Source organism: Cherax quadricarinatus, chromosome 42, assembly GCF_038502225.1.
Source record: "Cherax quadricarinatus isolate ZL_2023a chromosome 42, ASM3850222v1, whole genome shotgun sequence".
NCBI classification, from domain to species: domain Eukaryota; kingdom Metazoa; phylum Arthropoda; class Malacostraca; order Decapoda; family Parastacidae; genus Cherax; species Cherax quadricarinatus.
In genome coordinates, this window is record NC_091333.1 from 16,998,693 (window position 1) to 17,022,563 (window position 23,871).

At 40.5% G+C, this 23,871-nt stretch overlaps 1 long non-coding RNA gene across 1 annotated transcript in view; it reads left to right on the top strand.

Annotated features, from left to right (window-relative positions):
• Positions 1 to 23,871, top strand: part of LOC138853876 (uncharacterized) — a 176,337-nt gene that overhangs the window by 87,382 nt on the left and 65,084 nt on the right. The window lies entirely within an intron of this gene.

Consider the following 23,871-nt stretch of genomic DNA (forward strand, 5'->3'; position numbering starts at 1 on the left):
AGGGCAATGTGTGGTGTGAATATAATGCAGAGAATTCGTAGTTTGGAAGTTAGGAGGAGGTGCGGGATTTCCAAAACTGTTGTCCAGAGGGCTGAGGAAGGGTTGTTGAGGTGGTTCGGACATGTAGAGAGAATGGAGCAAAACAGAATGACTTCAAGAGTGTATCAGTCTGTAGTGGAAGGAAGGCGGGGTAGGGGTCGGCCTAGGAAAGGTTGGAGAGAGGGGGTAAAGGAGGTTTAGTGTGCGAGGGGCTTGGACTTCCAGCAGGCATGCGTGAGTGTGTTTGATAGGAGTGAATGGAGACAAATGGTTTTTAATACTTGACGTGCTGTTGGAGTGTGAGCAAAGTAACATTTATGAAGGGGTTCAGGGAAACCGGCAGGCCGGACTTGAGTCCTGGAGATGGGAAGTACAGTGCCTGCACTCTGAAGAAGGGGTGTTAATGTTGCAGTTTAAAAACTATAGTGTAAAGCACCCTTCTGGCAAGACAGTGATGGAGTGAATGATGGTGAAAGTTTTTCTTTTTCGGGCCACCCTGCCTTGGTGGGAATCGGCCAGTGTGATAATAATAAAAAAATAATAATATATATATTAATTATTTATTTATTTATTTATTTATTTCCAACAAGTCGGCCATCTCTCACCGAATACTTTAATTAGAATACAATTAAATTAAGTAATCTATAAATACAGAAAATGGAAATGTAGTATCTTAAAGTAATATTGTAGATTACCAATCATGTATTTATTGATTAATTAATGAGTTCTCTGTAATTGTAAAAATAGCTTTGTAGGATTATTAAGTAAAAATATTTTTTTAATTAATACTGTGCATTTTTTAGTGTACATTTGTGTACATACTTCAATCTGTACATTTTGTCAGATTGAAGTATGATAGGGATTGTGTTAAATGCATGATACAGTACTACAAATTTACTGCACATTTATGCTCTTCAGAGTAACAAAATAAGGAAAATAAATCTGCCACTCTGTCAGATGTGAGGTTACCACTAAATATGCCAATCTCTCAGATGTGAGGTAACCAATAAATCTGCCACTCTCTCAGATGTGAGGTAACCAGTAAATCTGCTACTCTCTCAGTTGTGAAGTAACCAGTAAATTTGCCACTCTCTCAGATGTGGGGTAACCAGTAAATCTGCCACTCTCTCAGATGTGAGGTAACGAGTAAATCTGCCACTCTCTCAGATGTGAGGTAACCAGTAAACCTACCACTCTCTCAGATGTGAGATAACCACTACACCCCGAGCTTAAAACAAGGGCTTAACTTAGTCAATACGTACTTCTCACAACTATTAGATCATTATGACAAAATCACAAAAAGTTTTGGAGGAACACCGGATTGCCACTATGGTCTGTACTGATTTTGCAAAGGTATTTGACTAATGTGATCTTGGAGTGATAACCCATAAAATGAAATCAATATGTATACAATGTATTGCATAACAAGGAAATTAGGAAAGTGTATATTAAACTTTTTAATGAAATATAACAAACTGTGGCCTCAGCAGAATAACATGTTTGGTGCCAACTAGCACCTTTACTGTTTCGCATTCTCATAACAGATATACATATACGTAGATAAAAACAGTAGCCATAGGTCCTTTCCTTTTGCAGTCTTCCAGTAGGCAATGGAAAATAACACGACATTCATTGGTGACAAATTCCAGTTGCTTAGATATGGAAAGAATGAAGAACTCAGGAAGAGCTTAGGATACAAAACTGATTAAGACCATTTCAGAAGCATTTCTTATAAATTCATTCTCAGGTTCATTAATAAAATTTCAAGTAAACATATAGTGTAATTTCTCATTGAAAAGCTGAGAATAGTTATTTGATTTCTTTACAGAATAATATAGTTAGTTTTGGAGGTTATATTAATATCCTAGAATCTTCATTACCTGTATAGCCTCTCCTTACTTAATGATGGAGTTTCGTTCCTGAGACCATGTCAGTAAACGAATTCGTTGCTAAGGAAGGAGCATACTACAGTGGAACCTCAATTTACAAGTGCCCCAGCATACAAGTTTTTCGAGATGAGAGCGTTCACTCGGTTGATTTTTTGCTCTTGAGTTGTGAGCCAGAATCCGAGTTACGAGCGAGCTTCCCCCCCAAGGGCGGTCCCTTGACGCTGGTGAGGGACTCTTGATCTAGGGAATTGGTTCTGTGCTCCAGTTCCCAAAATTAAGCCTGAATGCCTTCCATCTCCTCCCCACATAGGCACTGTATAATCCTACAGGTTTAGCTCTTCCCCATTATAATAATAACAAGTGAGCTTCAGAATGCCACCTCTAGTTGGTGCAGTGAACGCCACAACATCCCTCAGCAGTGCATGCGTTTACCTTGCTGTGGAAGCATTTCTCTTGTGTTTTGCATGTGTTTCGTGCAGTTATTTTGCCAAATTTCTTTTTTCTAACCATGGGTCCTAAGAAAGTACAGTGGACCCCCACATAATGATATTAATCCGTTCGTGAGAGCTCATTGTTATGTGAAATTATCGTTATGCGAATGAATTTTCCCCATAAGAAATAATGGAAATCAAATTAATCCGTGCAAGACACCCCAAAGTATGAAAAAAATTTTTTTTACCACATGAAATATTAATTTTAATACACACAAACTGAAAAAGGCATGCACAGTTACATGACACTTACCTTTATTGAAGACCTGGTGATGATTGATGGGATGGGAGGAGGAGAGAGTCTTAGTGTTTAGAAGTGGAATCCCCTTCCATTAAGACTTAAGGTGTCAAGTCCTTTTCTGGAGTTACTTCCCTTCTTCTTTTAATGCCACTAGGACCAGCTTCAGAGTCACTGGACTTCTGTCGCACAACATATCTGTCCATAGTGGCCTGTACCTCTCATTCCTTTATGACTTTCCTAAAGTGTTTCACAACAGTGTCAGTGTAATAGTCACCAGCACGGCTTGCAATAGCTGTGTTAGGGTGATTGTCATCAAAAAAGGTTTGCACTTTAAGCCACATTCCACACATTTCCTTAATCTTTGAAGTAGGCAACTTCTTCAATTTCTCTCTCCCCTCCTCCGAACCAGTTTCCTCAGGTCTGGCCTCTTGCTGTTGAAGTTGATCTAGCAGCTCATCAGTGGTTAGTTCTTCATTGTCCTCCTCCACAAACTCTTTCACATCATCCCCATTAACCTCCAACCCCAAGGACTTTCCCAATGCCACAGTGGATTCCTCAACTGGCATAGGATTCCCAGGGTTAGCCTCAAGCCCTTCAAAATCCCTTTGGTCTACACATTCTGGCCACAGTTTCTTCCAAGCAGAGTTCAAGGTCCTCTTAGTCACTCCCTCCCAAGCCTTACCTATAAGGTTTACACAATTGAGGATTTTAAAGTGATCTCTCCAAAACTCTCTTAGAGTCAATTGAGTTTCTGAGGTCACTACAAAGCACCTTTCAAACAGAGCTTTTGTGTACAGTTTCTTGAAGTTTGCAATAACCTGCTGGTCCATGGGCTGCAGGAGAGGAGTGGTATTAGGAGGCAAAAACTTCACCTTAATGAAGCTCATGTCCCCATAAAGTCGCTCTGCCACGTCTGTAGGATGACCAGGGGCAATGTCTAACACCAGGAGGCACTTAAGGTCTAATTTCTTTTCAGTTAGGTAATCTTTCACATTGGGGGCAAATGCTTGGTGTAACCAGTCATAGAAAAAGTTCCTAGTGACCCATGCATTACTGTTTGCCCTCCACAGCACACACAAATTAGCCTTGAGGATATTCTTTTGCCTGAACGCTCTGGGAGTTTCTGAGTGATACACTAATAAAGGCTTCACTTTGCAATCACCACTAGCATTGGAACACATCAACAAAGTAAGCCTGTCTTTCATAGGCTTATGTCCTGGGAGTGCCTTTTCCTCCTGAGTAATGTAGGTCCTGCTTGGCATTTTCTTCCAAAACAGGCCTGTTTCATCACAATTAAACACTTGTTCAGGTTTCAGTCCTTCACTGTCTATGTACTCCTTGAATTCCTGCACATATTTTTCAGCTGCTTTGTGGTCCGAACTGGCAGCCTCACCATGCCTTATCACACTATGTATGCCACTACGCTTCTTAAATCCCTCAAACCAACCTTTGCTGGCCTTAAATTCACTCGCATCATCACTAGTTGCAGGCATTTTTTTTAATTAAATCCTGATGCAACTTCCTAGCCTTTTCACTTATGATCACTTGAGAGATGCTATCTCCTGCTATCTGTTTTTCATTTATCCATACCAATAAGAGTCTCTCAACATCTTCCATCACTTGCGATCTCTGTTTCAAAAACACAGTTGAACCTTTGGCAAGAACAGCTTCCTTGATTGCCGTTTTGTTGGACACAATAGTAGCGATGGTTGATTGGGGTTTACTATACAACCTGGCCAGCTCGGAGACACGCACTCCACTTTCATACTTAGCAGTGATCTCTTTCTTCATCTCTATAGTAATTCTCACCCTTATTCCTGTAGGGTTGGCACTAGAAGCTTTCTTGGGGCCCATGGTCACTTATTTTGCAGATAAAATCACCAAAAGCACTGTAATAATACGAAATGTTCCGATTGTATGCTTGGATGTTACCGCGGAGGCTGGCTGGTAAACAATGCCACCGGCAGAACGTGAGGCTGGCTCAGGCCGCACATTAGACGCGTCTCGGACGAATAGCGTTGAGCGGGTTTTTTTAGCGGTATGCGAGGCAAAATCTTAGCGATAAAATGTATCGGTATGCGGATTTAACGTTATGTGATGCCAACGGTATGAGGGGGTCCACTGTACTGTAAGTGTAAAGGACAGGGATGAGATGAAAAAGAGGATGATGTCCAAGGAATTAAAGAATGAAATCATAGATAAACACAAGCAAGGTGTGGGGGTTGTGGACTTGGCCAGGCAATATGAGTATAGTACAGTGGTACCTTGGGATACGAACAGCTCAAAACTCGAACATTTATGTAAGTGCTTTTGTAAGTGTATTTTTGGGGGTCTGAAATGGATTAATCTGATTTTCATTATTCCTTATGGGAACAAATTTGTTGAGCATCGGCACTCGAGCAGCCTTCTGGAATGAAGAAAATTTATATCCCGAGCTACGATATGTACGATACTAAAGCAGGAGTCGATAAAGACTATAGCGCCACCCAAGAGCGTTACAATAATTTCTAAGCTGCGGACCTCTGTCCATGAAAAGATGGAGGATGAAACAAGCCTCTCTGGACAGGTTTTTATTGAAATGTCCTTTAGTTGAAAGTGAGGAAAAAATGGAGAAAATGCCAAAAAACAGTGTAAAGCAAAGTGAAAAAAAAATTGTAGCAATTAAGTTCAGCAATAAAGTGTAGCATTAAAAGTGTAGCAAGTAAGTTAAGGAATAGAAAAAGGATGAAATGAACGCCTCCAATGTTATTGTTATTGTTTATAGGGCCACTGATAGCATATGCTACTGTGCCTATCTTTTCCACCCTCAACCTTTGCCAGCATCTCTTTATAAAACCAGTTTATTTCTTTACATTCTTTATTATGTTTTTATACTATTTTTTATTTATAAATACATTGTTTCAGTGTTTTCCTTATGAAGCTAGTGATCTAGTGCAGTTAGCCTCGCAAACACTCCGTTTTCTCTTGTAAGAGCATGGGAAGATACAGTCAGAGCGGGAACGGAAATGGCCGCCACCACTCATCACATAATGACGTATTTTATTCATTCTTGAGTATATACAGGTACTTACGACCAACCGGTCATAAGTCAAAATGGATGTAAGTCGAACCTTACTACTGAATATCAACATCACTCTTTTGTAATTACAGTGGACCCCCGCATAGCGACCTTAATCCGTGCAAGAGGGCTGGCTGTTATGCGAAATGTTCGGTATGCGAATGAATTTTCCCCATAAGAAATAATGGAAATCAAATTAATCCGTGCAAGACACCCAAAAGTATGAAAAAAAAAATTTTACCACATGAAATATACATTTTCCTACACACAAAGAGAAGGATACATGCACAATAGTAGAGTAGTACATGCACAATATATATTGTGCATGTACTACTCTACTAAATGAAGAATAAATGACACTTACCTTTATTGAAGATGCAGCAATGACTGATGAGACACTGTGTCCTGGGAGTGCCTTTTCCTCCTGAGTACTGTAGGTCCTGTTTGGTATTTTCTTCCAAAACAGGCCTTATCACACTGTGTATGCCACTACGATTCTTAAATCTCTCAAACCAACCTTTGCTGGCTCTAAATTCACCAATATGAGCACTAGTTCCAGGCATTTTCCCTGTTCACCTGGGTGTTAGTCGACTGGTGTGGGTTGCATCCTGGGAGACAAGATTAAGGACCCCAATGGAAATAAGTTAGACAGTCTTCGATGACACTGACTTTTTTGGGTTATCCTGGGTGGCAAATCCTCTGGGGTTAATTGTTTCTTGGTATTCTCAATAAGCCACACCAACAACGGTGGTACAGCAGCTGACGGTGGTACAGCAGCAACAGACGATGCTACAGCAGCAACAGACGATGCTACAGCAGCAGCAGACGATGCTACAGCAGCAGCAGCAGACGATGCTACAGCAGCAGCAGCAGCTGACGGTGGTACAGCAGCAACAGACGATGCTACAGCAGCAACAGACGATGCTACAGCAGCAGCAGACGATGCTACAGCAGCAACTGACGATGTTACAGCAGCAGCAGACGATGCTATAGCAGCAGCAGCAACAGACGATGCTACAGCAGCAGCAGCAGCTGACGGTGGTACAGCAGCAACAGACGATGCTACAGCAGCAACAGACGATGCTACAGCAGCAGCAGACGATGCTACAGCAGCAGCAGACGATGCTACAGCAGCAGCAGACGATGCTATAGCAGCAGCATATGATGCTACAGCAGCAGCAGACGGTACTACAGCAGCAGCAGCAGCAGCTGACGGTACTACAGCAGCAGCAGCAGCTGACGGTGGTACAGCAGCAGCAGCAGCAGCTGACGGTGGTACAGCAGCAGCAGCTGACAGTGCAGCAGCAGCTGACGGTGGTACAGCAGCAGTAGCAGCTGTACCACCAATAGTAGCGATGGTTGATTGGGGTTTATTATACAACCTGGCCAGCTCGGAGACACGCACTCCACTTTCATACTTATCAATGATCTTTTTCTTCATCTCCATAGTAATTCTCACCCTTATTGCTGTAGGGTTGGCACTAGAAGCTTTCTTGGGGCCCATGGTCACTTATTTTCCAGAAAAAATCACCAAAAACACTGTAATAATACGAAATGTTCCGATTGTATGCTTGGATGTTACCGCGGAGGCTGGCTGGTAAACAATGCCACCGGCGGAACATGTGAGCGTGGCTCAGGCCGCACATTGGACGCGTCTCGGACGAAGGGCGTTGAGCGGGTTTTTGGGCGGTATGTGAGGCAAAATTTTTGCGATCAAAGCGTCCGGTATGCGGATTGTATGGTATGCGATGCGTCCGGTATGCGGGGGTCCACTGTATTTTATTTTATTGTTTTATTTTGGTATTTCATTTTATACTTTATGTTTTATGCTGTTAGTACTGTATTTTATACCATAAGGTTTAGGATAAACACTGTGTACAACACAAATAGTTGTTTATTTCCCAGAAATCTGGCATTAAAAACACAGTCGTAAGTCAAGTGGTCGTATGTCGAGCAGGTCGTAAGTCGGATGGTAGGTGTACACCTACCATCCAACTTACGACCTGCTCGACTTACGACCGTGTTTTTTATGCCAAATTTCTGGGAAATAAACAACTATTTGTGTTGTACGCAGTGTTTATCCTAAACCTTACAGTATGAAATACAGTACTAACAGCATAAAAAGTAAAGTAAAACATGAAATACCAAAATAAAACAATAAAATAGTCATTACAAAAATGTGATGTTGATATTCAGTAGTAAAGTTCGACTTACGTCCATTTCGACTTATGACTGGTTTCTTGGAACGGAACTCGGTCATAAGTTGGATAGTAGGTGTATCATGTTTCTGAGTTATCTGTATTGTTTATTATGTCATATTACATGAACTATGATAGATCAATAAGCCATAGAGTTGATACTAGCGTTATATTGAAGTATTTTGTCCTGCCTCTCGAGAGCAGGAATTCCGCTGGAACGGATTAATGGGACTTCAAGCAATTTAACCCTTTGACTGTTTTGGTCTTATATATACTTCTTACGAGCCACCGTTTTTGATGTAGTATGTACTGTATACTCATAAATTCTAGCGGCTTCAAATCAAGCAAGAGAAAGCTGGTAGGCCCACATGTGAGAGAATGGGTCTGTGTGGTCAGTGTGCACCATATAAAAAATATCCTGCAGCACGCAGTGCATAATGAGAAAAATAAAACTCCGACCATTTTTTTTAATTAAAATGCTGACTTTGTGGTCTATTTTTGTATAGTATTTATGATTGTATTCTCATTTTCTTGGTCTCATTTGATAAAATGGAAAACATATTATGGAAGTAGCAGTGATATTGATTGGTTTTACTATGAAAAGAACCTTGAAATGGAGCTCAATGTAGGGGAAATTTTTTATTTTTGCTGATGTTCAAAAGTAAACAAATGATGTCATTTTCCAATAAATGTCTAAGTAGCCATTCTAATATGCAGTCATGAATGGGTTGACATTACTTATACAATTATTACAATATTTCAGTAGTCTGCATAACAGTAAATCTTCTATTTTTTGTTTGAATAAAAATTCAAAATATAAAGCAAGGGTAATATCAGAGGGGCCTGGAGATGTTACTGATGAACAAAGAAAATGTTATTTTAGAGCCAGGAATGTCTGCATTGTTCATTCTGGACCCTATTTTCAAATTGTCATATTTTTTAATTTTCGTGAAATTAGCCAAATTGCAAATTTCTGACCATGTTATTCGGTAAATGGGCAGTTTTTTGTACTCAGTCGATATAAAAAATGGAGTTCTAAAGAAATAGCTATGAGTTTGGTCAACTGGAACAATGAAATTAGCTGAAAATAGGGCTCAAAGTGGGCAAAATAACCGATTCGTAAATATCGCCGAGGCCGCTAACTTCGTGAGAGCATAATTCCATCAGTTTTCCATCAACTTTTGTTTGTTTGGTGTGATTAAAATCGGGAAAAGATTCTCTAACATTTCATAAGAAAAAATAATTTTTTTTTTTGGAAATTTTCCGACACCAGGAGACACCTCAGGATTTGGGGTTGCGACAGTCAAGGGGTTAACCATTTTGGATATTGTTTTAACCCTTTGACTGTCGCAAGCCTATTTCTGAAACTGTCATTCTATGTCGCAAAAATTTTCAAAAAAAAAAAATTTTTTTCATATGAAATGATAAGAGAATCTTTTTCCAATGCTAATGACACCAAAAGTATGAAATTTGATCGAAAACTTACTGAATTACGCTCTCACGAAGTAAGTGATTTTAGCTGTATACAGTGGACCCCCGCATAGCGAACGCCTTGCATAGCGAACATTCCGCATAGCGAACGCTTTGATCGCTAAAATTTTGCCCCGCATAGTAGACAAAAACCCGCTCAGCGAACTTCGTCCGAGACGCGTCCAATGTGCGGCCTCGGCCAGCCTCACATGTGCCGCCTGTCCCATTGTTTACCAGCTAGCCTCCGCGGTAACATTCAAGCATACACTCGGAATATTTCGTATTATTACAGTGTTTTCGGTTCTGTTTGTTGAAAATAAGTGACCATGGGCCCCAAGAAAGCTTCTAGTGCCAACCCTGTGGTAAAAAGGGTGAGAATTAGTATGGAAATTAAGAAAGATTTTGAAGGGTTTGGGGCTAACCCTGAGAAGCCTATGCCAGTTGTGGAATCCATTGTGCCTACTTCAAAAATTAAGGAAATGTGTGCACAGTGGGTTGAACTGCAAACCTTTATGGATGAAAATCACCCTGACACAGCTGTTGCAAGGCGTGCTGGTGACTATTTCAATGACAATGTTATGGCCCATTTTAGACAAATCGTAAAGGAACGGGAGGTACAGAGCTCTATGGACAGAAAGAAGTCCAGTGACTCTGAAGCTGGTCCTAGTGGCATTAAAAGAAGAAGGGAAGTAACCCCGGAAAAGGACTTGCCTCCTCAAGTGTTAATGGAAGGGGATTCCCCTTCTAAACACTAACACTCTCTCTCCCCTCCTCCCATCCCATCAATCATCACCAGATCTTCAATAAAAGTAAGTGTCATGTAATTGTGCATGCCTTTTTCAGTTTGTGTGTACTAAAATTAACATTTTTTTGTGGTAAAAAAATTTTTTTTTCATACTTTTGGGTGTCTTGCACGGATTAATTTTATTTCCATTATTTCTTATGGGGAAAATTAATTCGCATAGCGAACATTTCGCATAACGACCAGCCCTCTTGCACGGATTAAGTTCGCTATGCGGGGGTCCACTGTATATGCATTGGCAATTTCGTCGAATTTTAGCCCTATTTTCGGCCAATTCCATTGTTCCAGTCGACCAAACTCGTAGTTATTTCTTTAGAACTCCATTTTTTTCTATCAATTGACTACAAGAAACCCCCCATCTATCGATTTCAACTACCCAGTAAAGTGGTCAGAAATTTTCAATATGGCCAATTTCATGCAAATTAAAAAAGATATCTATTTCAAAATAGGGTCCAGAATAAACAATGCAGACATTCTTGGCGCTAAAATAACATATCCTCTGTTCATTAGTCATGTCTCTAGGCCCCTCTTATATTACTTTTGCTTTCTCTTTTGATTTTTTATTCACACAAAAAATAGAAGATTTAGCATTATGTAGACTACTGCATTATTGTAAAAATGGTATAAATAATACCAGTGCACTAGTGAAAGAATATTAGACTCTCCAGTTGACGTGTATTGGACGTGTGGTGTGAATGGCTTACTTTTGAACATTGGTAAAAATCAAACATTTCCGCTATTTTGAGCTCAATTTCAAGGTCGTTTTCATTGTGAAACTAATCAAAATCATCTCTATTTCTGTAACATGTTTTCCATTCTATCAAATGAGATGAAGAAAATGAGAATACAACCATAAATCCTATATGAAAATACAGTGGACCCCCACCTTAGGAACGCATCGCGTTATGTTAAATCTGCCATACGAAGCATTTGAACGCAAAAATTTTGCCTCACCTCATGATAAAAAACTTGCCTCACATGATTCGTCCGGGACGCGTCCCACGTGTGGCCTCAGCGTCAGTGTTTACAAGCCGGCCAGTGCGATCGCATCCACGCATACATTTGGTTCATTTCACCTTATCCCAGTGTTTTTTGTGCTTGTAACTGCAAAATAAGTCACCATGGGCCCCAAGAAAGCTTCTAGTGCCAACCCTGTGGTAAAAAGGGTGAGAATTAGTATGGAAATTAAGAAAGATTTTGAAAGGTTTGGGGCTAACCCTGAGAAGCCTATGCCAGTTGTGGAATCCATTGTGCCTACTTCAGAGATTAAGGAAATGTGTGCAAAGTGGGTTGAAGTGCAAACCTTTATGGATGAAAATCACCCTAACACAGCTGTTGCAAGCCGTGCTGGTGACTATTACAAGGACAATGTTGTGGCCCATTTTAGGCAAATCTTAAAGGAAAGGGAGGTACAGAGCTCTATGGACAGATTTGTTGTGCAACAGAGGTCCAGTGACTCAAGCTGGTCCTAGTGGCATTAAAAGAAGAAGGGAAGTAACCCCGGAAAAGGACTTGATACCTCAAGTCCTAATGGAAGGGGATTCCCCTTCTTAACAATAACAACTTCCACACTCTCCCCTCCTCCCATCCCATCAATCATCACCAGATCTTCAATAAAGGTAAGTGTCATGTATTCTATTCTTAGTAGAGTATTAATTGTGCATGTCTTCTTAAGTTTGTGTGTATTAAAATTAATATTTCATGTGGTAAAAATTTTTTTTTTTAATACTTTTGGGTGTTTTGCAAGGATTAATTTGATTTCCATTACAGTGGACCCCCGCATACCGATTTTAATCCGTGCAAGAGGGGTCATTGGTATGCGAAATAATCGGTATGCGAATGAATTTTCCCCATAAGAAATAATGGAAATCAAATTAATCCATGCAAGACACCCAAAAGTATGAAAAAATTTTTTTTTTACCACATGAAATGTTAATTTTAGTACACACAAACTGAAAAAGGCATGCACAATTACATGACACTTACTTTTATTGAAGATCTGGTGATGATTGATGGGATGGGAGGAGGGGAGAGAGAGTGTTAGTGTTTAGAAGGGGAATCCCCTTCCATTAAGACTTGAGGTGTCGAGTCCTTTTCTGGGGTTACTTCCCTTCTTCTTTTAATGCCACTAGGACCAGCTTCAGAGTCACTGGACTTCTTTCACACAACATATCTGTCCATAGTGGCCTGTACCTCTCGTTCCTTTATGATTTGTCTAAAGTGGTTCACAACATTGTCATTGTAACAGTCACCAGCACGGCTTGCAATAGCTGTGTGAGGGTGATTTTCATCAAAAAAGGTTTGCACTTCAAGCCATTTTGCACACATTTCCTTAATCTTTGAAGTAGGCAATTCCTTCAATTTCTCTCTCCCCTCCTTTGAACCAGTTTCCCCAGGTCTGGCCTCTTGCTCTTGAAGTTGATCTATCAGCTCATCAGTGGTTAGTTCTTCATTGTCCTCCTCCACCAACTCTTCCACATCCTCCCCACTAACCTCCAACCCCAAGGACTTCCCCAATGCCACAATTGATTCCTCAATTGGTATACTCCTCTCAGGGTTAGCCTCAAACCCTTCAAAATCCCTTTTGTCTACACATTCTGGCCACAGTTTCTTCCAAGCAGAGTTCAAGGTCTTCTTAGTCACTCCCTCCCAAGCCTTACCTATAAGGTTTATACAATTGAGGATATTAAAGTGATCTCTCCAAAACTCTCTTAGAGTCAGTTGAGTTTCTGAGGTCACTACAAAGCACCTTTCAAACAGAGCTTTTGTGTACAGTTTTTTGAAGTTTGCAATAACCTGCTGGTCCATGGGCTGCAGGAGAGGAGTGGTATTAGGAGGCAAAAACTTCACCTTAATGAAGCTCATGTCCCCATAAAGTCGCTCTGCCACGTCTGTAGGATGACCAGGGGCATTGTCTAACACCAGGAGGCACTTAAGTTCTAATTTCTTTTCAGTTAGGTAATCTTTGACATTGGGGGCAAATGCATGGTGTAACCAGTTATAGAAAAAGTCGCTAGTGACCCATGCCTTACTGTTTGATCTCCACAGCACACACAAATTATCCTTGAGGACATTCTTTTGCCTGAACGCTCTGGGAGTTTCAGAGTGATACACTAATAAAGGCTTAACTTTGCAATCACCACTAGCATTGGCACACATCAACAAAGTAAGCCTGTCTTTCATAGGCTTATGTCCTGGGAGTGCCTTTTCCTCCTGAGTAATGTAGGTCCTGCTTGGCATTTTCTTCCAGAACAGGCCTGTTTCATCACAATTAAACACTTGTTCAGGTTTCAGTCCTTCAGTTTCTATGTACTCCTTGAATTCCTGCACATATTTTTCAGCCGCTTTGTGGTCCGAACTGGCAGCCTCACCATGCCGTATCACACTATGTATGCCACTACGCTTCTTAAATCTCTCAAACCAACCTTTGCTGGCCTTAAATTCACTCACATCATCACTAGTCGCAGGCCTTTTTTTAATTAAATCCTCATGCAACTTCCTAGCCTTTTCGCTTATGATCGCTTGAGAGACGCTATCTCCTGCTAGCTGTTTTTCATTTATCCACACCAATAAGAGTCTCTCAACATCTTCCATCACTTGCGATCTTTGTTTCGAAAACACAGTTAAACCTTTGGCAAGAACAGCTTCCTTGATTGCCTTTCTGTTGCCCACAATAGTCAAGATGGTTGATTTGGGTTTCTTGTACAACCTGACCAGGTCGGTGATACGCACTCCACTTTCATACTTATCAATGATCTCTTTCTTCATTTCTATAGGAATTCTAACCCTTATTGCTGTAGGGTTGGAACTAGAAGCTTTCTTGGGGCCCATGGTCACTTATTTTCCAGAAACAGCACCGAAAACACTGTAATAATACGAAATATTCCGATTGTATGCTTGAATGTTACCGCGGAGGCTGGCTGGTAAACAATGCCACCGGCGGAACATATGAGGCTGGCTCAGGCCGCACATTGGATGCGTCTCGGACGAAGGGCGCTGAGCGGGTTTTTGGGCGGTATGCGGGGCAAAATTTTAGCGATCAAAGCGTCCGGTATGCGGATTGTCCGTTATGCAAGGCGTCCGGTATGCGGGGGTCCACTGTACAGTACCGTATGCTGGTTTATCTTTACATACTTTTTTATTTTTAAGGGTGATGTATGAAGTTGAGTTTGAAATTAAAGTGTTTTGGGGCCATATTTAGGGTTTAACCCTTTGACTGTCACGGCCGTATATATACGTCTTACGAGGTACCGTGTTTGACGTATATATACTCATAAATTCTGGCGGCTTCAAATCAAGCAGGAGAAAGCTGGTAGGCCCACATGTGAGAGAATGGGTCTGTGTGGTCAGTGTGCACCATATAAAAAAAATCTTGGAGCACGCAGTGCATAATGAGGAAAAAAAAACTCCAACCGTTTTTTTTTTAATTAAAATGCCGACTTTGTGGTCTATTTTCGTGTAGTATTTATGGTTGTATTCTCGTTTTCTTGGTCCCATTTGATAGAATGGAAAACATGTTATAGAAATAGACGTGATTTTGATTGATTTTACTATAAAAAGAACCTAGAAATGGAGCTCAAAGTAGGGGAAATGTTTGATTTTTGCCAATGTTCAAAAGTAAACAAATGATGCCATTGTCCAATAAATGTCCAACTAGCCATTCTAATATGCAGTCATGAATGGGTTGATGTTATTTATACAATTATTACAGTATTGCAGTAGTCTGCATAATAGTAAATCTTCTATTTTTTTGTTTGAATAAAAATTCAAAATAGAAAGCAAGAGTAATATCAGAGGGGCCTGGAGACATGACTGATGAGCAAAGAAAATATTATTTTAGAGCCAGGAATGTCTGCATTGTTCATTCTGGACCTTATTTTGAAATTGTCACATTTTTTAGTTTTCGTGAAATTGGCCAAATTGCAAATTTCTGACCACATTATTAGGTAGTTTAAATCGGTAAATGGGAAGTTTCTTGTACTCAATCGATAGAAAAAATGGAATTCTAAAGAAATAGCTATGAGTTTGGGCGACTGGAACAATGGAATTAGCCGAAAATAGGGCTCAAAGTGGGCGAAATCGCGGATTTGTAAACAGCGCCGAGGTCGCTAACTTCGCAAGGGCATAATTCCGTCAATTTTCCATCAAATTTCGTTTTTTTTGGTGTCATTACAATCGGGAAAAGATTCTCTATCATTTCACAAGAAAAAATAATTTTTTTTTTTTTTAAATTTTTCGACACCAGGAGACACCTCAGGATTGGGGGTTGCGACTGTCAAAGGGTTAAACTATAAAAATAGGCATTTATAGGCATTTTTTTAAGCATGTCCAGAATTAGCAATTTTTCCAAATTTGCAGGTGGTCTTGGAACATAAGCCCTGCGAATTTGGGGGGACTACTGTACAGTGGACTCCCAGATTATGTAATTAATCCGTTCCAGAGAGAGTGACTTATACCGAATTAATTTTCCCCATGGGAAATAGATTTCCCTAAAATGGGACACAACATTGTCATTGTACATGTTGCCATCATGGCCTGCAACAGCTGTGGGTGATGTTCATCCATAAATGTTTGCACCTTACTCCACTTTGCACAAATGTCCTTAACCCTTTCAGGGTCCGTCCCGTAGATCTATGGTTGGTCGGTGAGTGTCCAAACTGTAGATCTATGCCAAAATTCTAGCGCCGTCAAATTTAGCGCGAAAGCGCTCATAGACCTACATATGAGAGAATGGGTCTGCGCCGTGGGTGTGCGCCATAAACAAAAAATCTAGGCGCCTGCATAGCATTGTGGGAACGCCGGCTCAGTCACCCTTGTTCACCATGTCTCGTCGCAAGTCAGCTCTCACTCCCCGGAAAATTGGGACTCTCCTCTTCCTGTCTGATAGTTCTGACACTGATGGAAGTGGAAATGAAGACGAATTCTACGGCTTTGATAAGTTAGTGACCGAAAATAATGACCAGGATATCGATAATAGTGCAGAAAACCCCGACGATCCTCGACCTTCTACCTCTGGTGTGGGCACTCGTGACTCACGGTCGGGTGTTCCTAAACGTAAGAGAAAACTAATATTTTCCCATGGCCTGGCCTCTGACTTCAGTAATGACGATGATTCTGACGTGGATTGTGATTTTATTGCGCTCGACGATCATTCGAGTAGTGATAGTGAGGAAACATATTCACTAGTGAAGCGTCGGTATGTTCGCCGCCGCATGGGCTCGGGTAGTGTACCCTATGCTGTGCCCAGGGGACGGAGTTCATCCCGGAGTACATCCCGGAGTACATCCCGTGGCCCTACACCCGTTTTAGGTAGTGATAGTGAGGATGATGTGGCTACACTTGGCATGGATGGGCCACAGACATCAGTGGATGGTGTTAGTGGGGCTGGTGGTGGTAGTGGCACCGCCATGCGTGACTCGCTGTGCCACGTGGGAACCCACGCTGCTGACTCGTCAGTTCAAGGACAAAGCGGAGCGTCACCCACCAGCCCGCCACAACCACCCGTACAACCAGCCTATGATGTCCAGTATCCACCAGCAAACCGTATCTGGGATTGGCAGCAAAATCCCAATTTTGTTCCCAGCCCTCACCACTTTGATGACTCGCAAAGTGGAATTCTACCTACCTGTCCCCTTGGAACCACGGCCAATGAACTGGAATTCTTTGAATTATTCTTTGACCAGCCATTGATGGAAATTATTGTCAGGGAAAGTAATAAGTATTCTCAGTACACCATGGCAAATACGATCTTATCACCACAGTCAAGACTACACAGGTGGAAAGAGACGACTGTTGCAGAAATGTATTTGCTTTTTGCAACAATAATGCTTATGCCTCACGTCTATAAGCATAATATAAAAGCATACTGGTCCACAGATCGGCTAATTTGTACCCCATCCTTCAGTGAAATAATACCAGTGAACAGGTTTATCTTACTGTTACGTATGTTGCACTTCTCTGACAAAACCAGGCCTGACAGAAGTGACAGGTTATACAAGATTAGAAATGTTTTCATGTATCTCAAACAAAAGTTCAGGATATACTTTTATCCATTCAAGAATCTTGTAATTGACGAGTCTTTGATTTTGTTCAAAGGTAGACTGTCATTCAAGCAGTATATACCGAGCAAGAGGAACCGCTTTGGTATAAAATTGTTTGTACTCTGTGATTGTGACAGTGGCCTGGTGTTGGATATTGTTGTATACACGGGTAGTAAAACATTGAAAGATACCAAGATGTTATTGGGTATATCAGGTGACGTAGTGAGAAACATGATGGCACCTTATCTTGGTAAGGGCCATACATTATATACCGATAACTGGTACACAAGCCCATTACTCAGTGATTTCATGCGAGTGAACAAGACAGATGTGTGTGGCACAGTGCGTTCTAATCGTAAACATATGCCCAGGCTCAACGCAGGTGTTCGTGGTGATGACGTGCAGGTGTTTACTGCCAATGACATCATGGCAGTACGGTGGCATGACAAACGAGACGTCACATTGTTGACAACCATTCACCGTAATGAAATGCAAGACAGTGGCAAAGTTGATCGAGTGACTAATGAACGTATTCGAAAACCAGTGACAGTGATTGATTATACACAAAACATGCGCTTGGTTGACAAGTGTGACATGCAGATTGGTTTTGTTGACTGTGTTCGTAAGAGTTACAAGTGGTACATGAAACTTTTCTTCCATCTCATGGACATTTCAATGCTGAATGCATATAATATGTACCAAATAAAGACTGGTAACAGACCACCGTATGGTGAATTTTGTTTGTCTGTTGTCAGACAACTCATAATGAAGTACCAGGTAACAACACCTGCAATACAACATGGTCCTCGAATTCATCACAATATACCCAAGCGTTTGAGAAGAGAAGGTGATCATTTCATAATACAGCTTCCTTCAACTCAAAAGAAATTTGCTCAGAAGAGATGCATTGTCTGTGCACAAACAAAACGACGGCAACAAAGACGCAAAGACACTCGGTTTATGTGTGAGGAATGTAAGGTGCCTCTGTGCATGGTGCCTTGTTTCAAGGAGTTCCACAAGCTCCAGCAGTTCTAAAACCATGTCCAGTGATTGTAAATATGTAAATATATGATAGAACATTAGTATTATACAATATTTGTGCATGTTTATTGTAATAAACAACAGTGGTAAACAATAATATGATAATAACTTTAGTGCGGTTATTGTGTTCAATACAGTGAGTTTATATATATACATTATATACAGTATTGGTCTCTCAGGCCCCAAATGTTAGTAGGAATAGAAAAAAATTGGAAAAGAAAAGAAAAAACAACTAAAACAACAAAATAATATAATACGCGTATGTGGAATTCGTCGATGTTGCCGCCACCACATCATTTTCTACAAACTTCTTGGCACTGTATCTCGGTAAGTACTGATCAGATTCTAATTTTTTTTGTTTTATTACCTTCACAAAAATATGCTCTTTAATTCTGTAAGAAAAAATAATTTTTTTTTTTTTTTTCAAAATTTCTTGGACACTGGTGCGTGACTTCAGATTTTGGCCTTGGACCCTGAAAGGGTTAAATCTTTGTGACAACCCCAAATCCTGAAGTGTCTCTTGGTGTCGCAAAATATTAAAAAAAAAAACTTATGAAATGATAGAGAACCTTTTCCCGATGATAATGACACCAAAAGTACGAAATTTGATGGAAAACTTGCGGAATTACACTCACAAAGTTAGCACCCTCGGCGACATTTACACATCGGCGATTTCACCCACTTTGAGTCCTGTTTTCAGCCAATTCCATTGTTCCAGTCCACCAAACTCATAGCTATTTCTTTAGAACTCCATTTGTTCTATCCATTGGGTACAAGAAACCGCTCATTTACCGATTTTAACTACCCAATAAAGTGGTCAGAAATTGGCAATTTGGTCAATTTAATGCAAATTAAAAAATATGTCAGTTACAAAATAGGGCCCAGAATGAACAATGCAGACATTTCTGGCACTAAAATAGCATTTTCTCTGTTCGTCAGTCACGTCTCCAGGCTCCTGTTATAATACTCTTGCTCTCTATTTTGAATTTTTATTCACACAAAAAATAGGAGGTTTACTGTTATGCAGACTACTGCAATGTTGTAATAATTGTATAAATAATTTCAAACCATTCATGACTACATATTGGAGTGGCTAGTTGGACACTTATTGGACAATGACGTCATTTGTTTACCCTTGAACATTGGCAAAAATCAAACATTTCTGCCACTTTGAGCTCCATTTCAAGATCCTTTTGATAGGAAAACCAATATGTTTTCCATTCTATCAAATGAGACCAAGAAAATAAGAATGCAACCATAAGTACTATACGAAAATGTACCTCAAAGTCGGCGTTTTATTCCAAAAACACGGTCAGTTTTTTTTATTATGCACTGCGTGTTGCAGGATTTTTTTTTATAGTGCACACACTGACCACACAGACCCATTCTCTCACATGTGGACCTACCAGCTTTTTCCTGCTTAATTTGAAGCCGCTAGAATGTTTGAGTATATATACGTTAAACCCATTGGATCATAAGACGTATATATACAACCAAAACAGTCGAAGGGTTGATCTTCGAAGAAAACTTCCTCCATCTCTCTTCCTCCTCCTCTGAAACAATTTCCTGAGCTGTGGTCTGTTGGTGTTGCAGATGAAGGTCTTGCAGCTCTGTAGTGGTTAGCTCTTCATCGTGGTCCTCAACCACAGTGTCCAAACTCACATGCAACCCCATGGAATTCCCCAATCCCACAATAGATTCCACAACTGGCATAGGCTTCTCAGGGTCAACCCTACACCCTTCAAAATCTCTCTCTTGTACACATTCTGGCCACAATTTTCTCCAAGCACAGTTCAAAGTCCTGGAAGTCACTCCCTCCCAAGCCTTACCTATAAGGTTTACACAACTGAGGATACTGAAGTGATCTTTCCAGAACTCTCTTAGAGCCAATTCAGTGTCTGAGGTCACTTCAAAGCACTTTTGAAACACTGCTTTGGTGTACAGTTTTATGAAATTTGAAATGACCTGCTGGTCCATGGGCTGGAGGAGAGGAGTGGTATTAGGGTGCAAGAACTTTACTTTGATAAAACAAAACTCCTGCACCATTTGCTATTTCAAGTCTGGAGGATGAGCAGGAGCATTGTCCATTACCAGGAGGCACTTGAGTTCCAATTTATTTTCCAGGAGGTATTTTTTCACACTAGGGCCAATCACGTCATGGAACCAAACATGGAAAATGTCCCTTGTGGCCCATGCCTTACTGTTTGCCTTCCACATCACACGCAATTTACTCTTGATGACACTGTTTTTGTTGAATACACTGGTATTTTCAGTGATACACCAGTGAAGGTCTCACTTTGCAATCCCCACTAGCATTACTACAAAACATGAGAGTTAACCTGTCTTTCATAGGCTTGTGTCCTGGCAGTGCCTTTTCCTCCTGAGTAATGTAGGTCTTCTTTGGCATTTTCTCCCAAAAGAGGCCTGTTTCGTTATAATTGAACACTTGTTGGGGTTTAATTTTTCAGCCTCATGTACCCCTTCATTTCCTGAACTTATTTTTCAGCCGCTTTTTTGTCAGAACTGGCAGCCTCACCATGCCTTATCACAGTGTATGCCACTACGATTCTTAAATCTCTCAAACCAGTTTTTGCTGGCCTTAACCCTTTCAGGGTCCGTCCCGTAGATCTACGGCTTTACGTTCAGGGTCCAAACCGTAGATCTACGCCATGAGCTCAGCTCACTCTGATAAACTGTGAGTGGTACATTTGGGCCTAGATATGAGAGAATACATCTATGTGGTATGTGTGCACCACATAAAACAGATCCTTCAGCACACTGTGTATAATGAGAGAAAAAAACTTAAATCATGATTTTTCGATTAAAACAGCAACTTTGCAGTGTTTTTTCGTATGTTTTTTATAGTTGTATTTGCGATTTCTTGGTCTCATTTGATAGAATGGAAGACATATTACAGAAATAGAGATGATTTTGATTGGTTTTAGCACTGGAAATGGCTTGAAACTGAGCTCAAAGTAGCGGAAATGTTAAATTTTTGCCGATATTCAAGAGTAAACAAACGACCTCACACGTCTAATACACGTCAGCTGGTGGGTCTAATATACATTCACAAATATGGTGATGATATTTATACAATTATTACAGTATTGCATAACAGTAAATCTTCTATTTCTTGGTGTGAATAAAAATTCATTATGTGAATAAAAAATCAAAATGGAATTTATTTGTAAAGCCTCGAAACATAACTAATGAACAGAGGAAACGTTAGTTTAGTGCCAGGAATGCCTACATTGTTTATTCTGGACCCTATTTTGAAATTGGAATATTTTGAACTTTGTGTTAAATTGGCCAAATTAACAATTTCCGATCACTTTATTTTGTAGTTGAAACAGTTGACTTGGTGATTTCTTGTGCTCAATCGATAGAATAGAAGTAATACTAGTGAAATAGCTAAGAATTTGGTTGATTGGAATAATGTAATTGGCCTAAAATGGGAGTCAAAGTCGGCAAAATCGCCGATTCGTAAATGTCGCTGACACATCAAAATTCACGAGAGCATAATTTCGTCAATTTTCCACCAAATTTCGTACTTTTTGTTTTATTACCTTCACAAAAAGATTCTCTACGATTTCATAAGAAAAAATAACAATTTTTTTTTTTTGAAAATTCTTGGACACTGGTGCGTGACTCCAGATTTGGGCCTTGGACCCTGAAAGGGTTAAATTCACCAATATGAGCACTAGTTCCAGGCATTTTCTTTACAAGATCATCATGCAGCTGCCTTGCCTTTTCACATGTTATTGACTGCATGACACTGTCTCCTGATACGTAATTGTTTCTCGTTGATCCACACCAACAGCAAAGTCTCCACATCTTACAGTATTTGCGATCTCTGTTTTGTAAGCATATTTCCAACTTTCGCAACAGCAGCTTCCTTGATTGCCTTTTTGTTGGCCCTGATAGTAGCGATGGTTGTATGGGGTTTGTTATACAACCTGGCCAGCTCGGCGACACACAATCCACTTTCATATTTTGCAGTGATCTCTCTCTTGAATTCTGTAGTGTTTCTCACTCTCGTAACAAAGGGCTGGCACTAGAAGCTTTCTTTGGGCCCATGGTGGCTTATTTAGCAGTTACAAGCACTAAAAAGAATGGAATAATACAAAATGCATCGTATGAACGTGTGGGATCATCCTCAGTGGCTGATAAACAATGGCACACTGGCTGTACATAGAGTGTCGGGGCTGCTCAGGCTGCGCGGACACATTCCAGACGAATGACTTATACCGAGTTCAGTGACATTCACAGAGCCAATGTTTTGATGCAAAAATGTTACTTATTCCAGTGATGACTATATCCAGGAGTCCACTGTATTATCATTATGCAGTAGTCTGAATAACAGTAAATCTTCTATTTTTTGTGTGAATAAAAATTCAAAATGAGAAGCAAGCTTAAATACAGTGGACCCCTGCATAACGATATTAATCCGTTCCTGAGAGCTCATTGTTATGCGAAATTATCGTTATGCGAATGAATTTTCCCCATAAGAAATAATGGAAATCAAATTAATCCGTGCAAGACACCCCAAAGTATGAAAAAAAAAATTTTACCACATGAAATATTAATTTTAATACACACAAACTGAAAAGGCATGCACAGTTACATGACACTTACCTTTATTGAAGATCTGGTGATGATTGATGGGATGGGAGGAGGAGAGAGTCTTAGTGTTTAAAAGGGGAATCCCCTTCAATTAAGACTTGAGGTGTCAAGTCCTTTTCTGGGGTTACTTCCCTTCTTCTTTTAATGCCACTAGGACCAGCTTCAGAGTCATTGGACTTCTGTCGCACAACATATCTGTCCATAGTGGCCTGTACCTCTCGTTCCTTTATGACTTTCCTAAAGTGTTTCACAACAGTGTCAGTGTAATAGTCACCAGCACGGCTTGCAATAGCTGTGTTAGGGTGATTGTCATCAAAAAAGGTTTGCACTTTAAGCCACATTCCACACATTTCCTTAATCTTTGAAGTAGGCAACTTCTTCAATTTCTCTCTCCCCTCCTCTGAACCAGTTTCCTCAGGTCTGGCCTCTTGCTGTTGAAGTTGATCTAGCAGCTCATCAGTGGTTAGTTCTTCATTGTCCTCCTCCACCAACTCTTCCACATCATCCCCACTAACCTCCAACCCCAAGGACTTTCCCAATGCCACAATGGGTTCCTCAACTGGCATAGGATTCCCAGGGTTAGCCTCAAACCCTTCAAAATCCCTTTGGTCTACACATTCTGGCCACAGTTTCTTCCAAGCAGAGTTCAAGGTCCTCTTAGTCACTCCCTCCCAAGCCTTACCTATAAGGTTTACACAATTGAGGATATTAAAGTGATCTTTCCAAAACTCTCTTAGTCAATTGAGTTTCTGAGGTCACTACAAAGCACCTTTCAAACAGAGCTTTTGTGTACAGTTTTTTGAAGTTTGCAATAACCTGCTGGTCCATGGGCTGCAGGAGAGGAGTGGTATTAGGAGGCAAAAACTTCACCTTAATGAAGCTCATGTCCCCATAAAGTCGCTCTGCCACGTCTGTAGGATGACCAGGGGCATTGTCTAACACCAGGAGGCACTTAAGGTCTAATTTCTTTTCAGTTAGA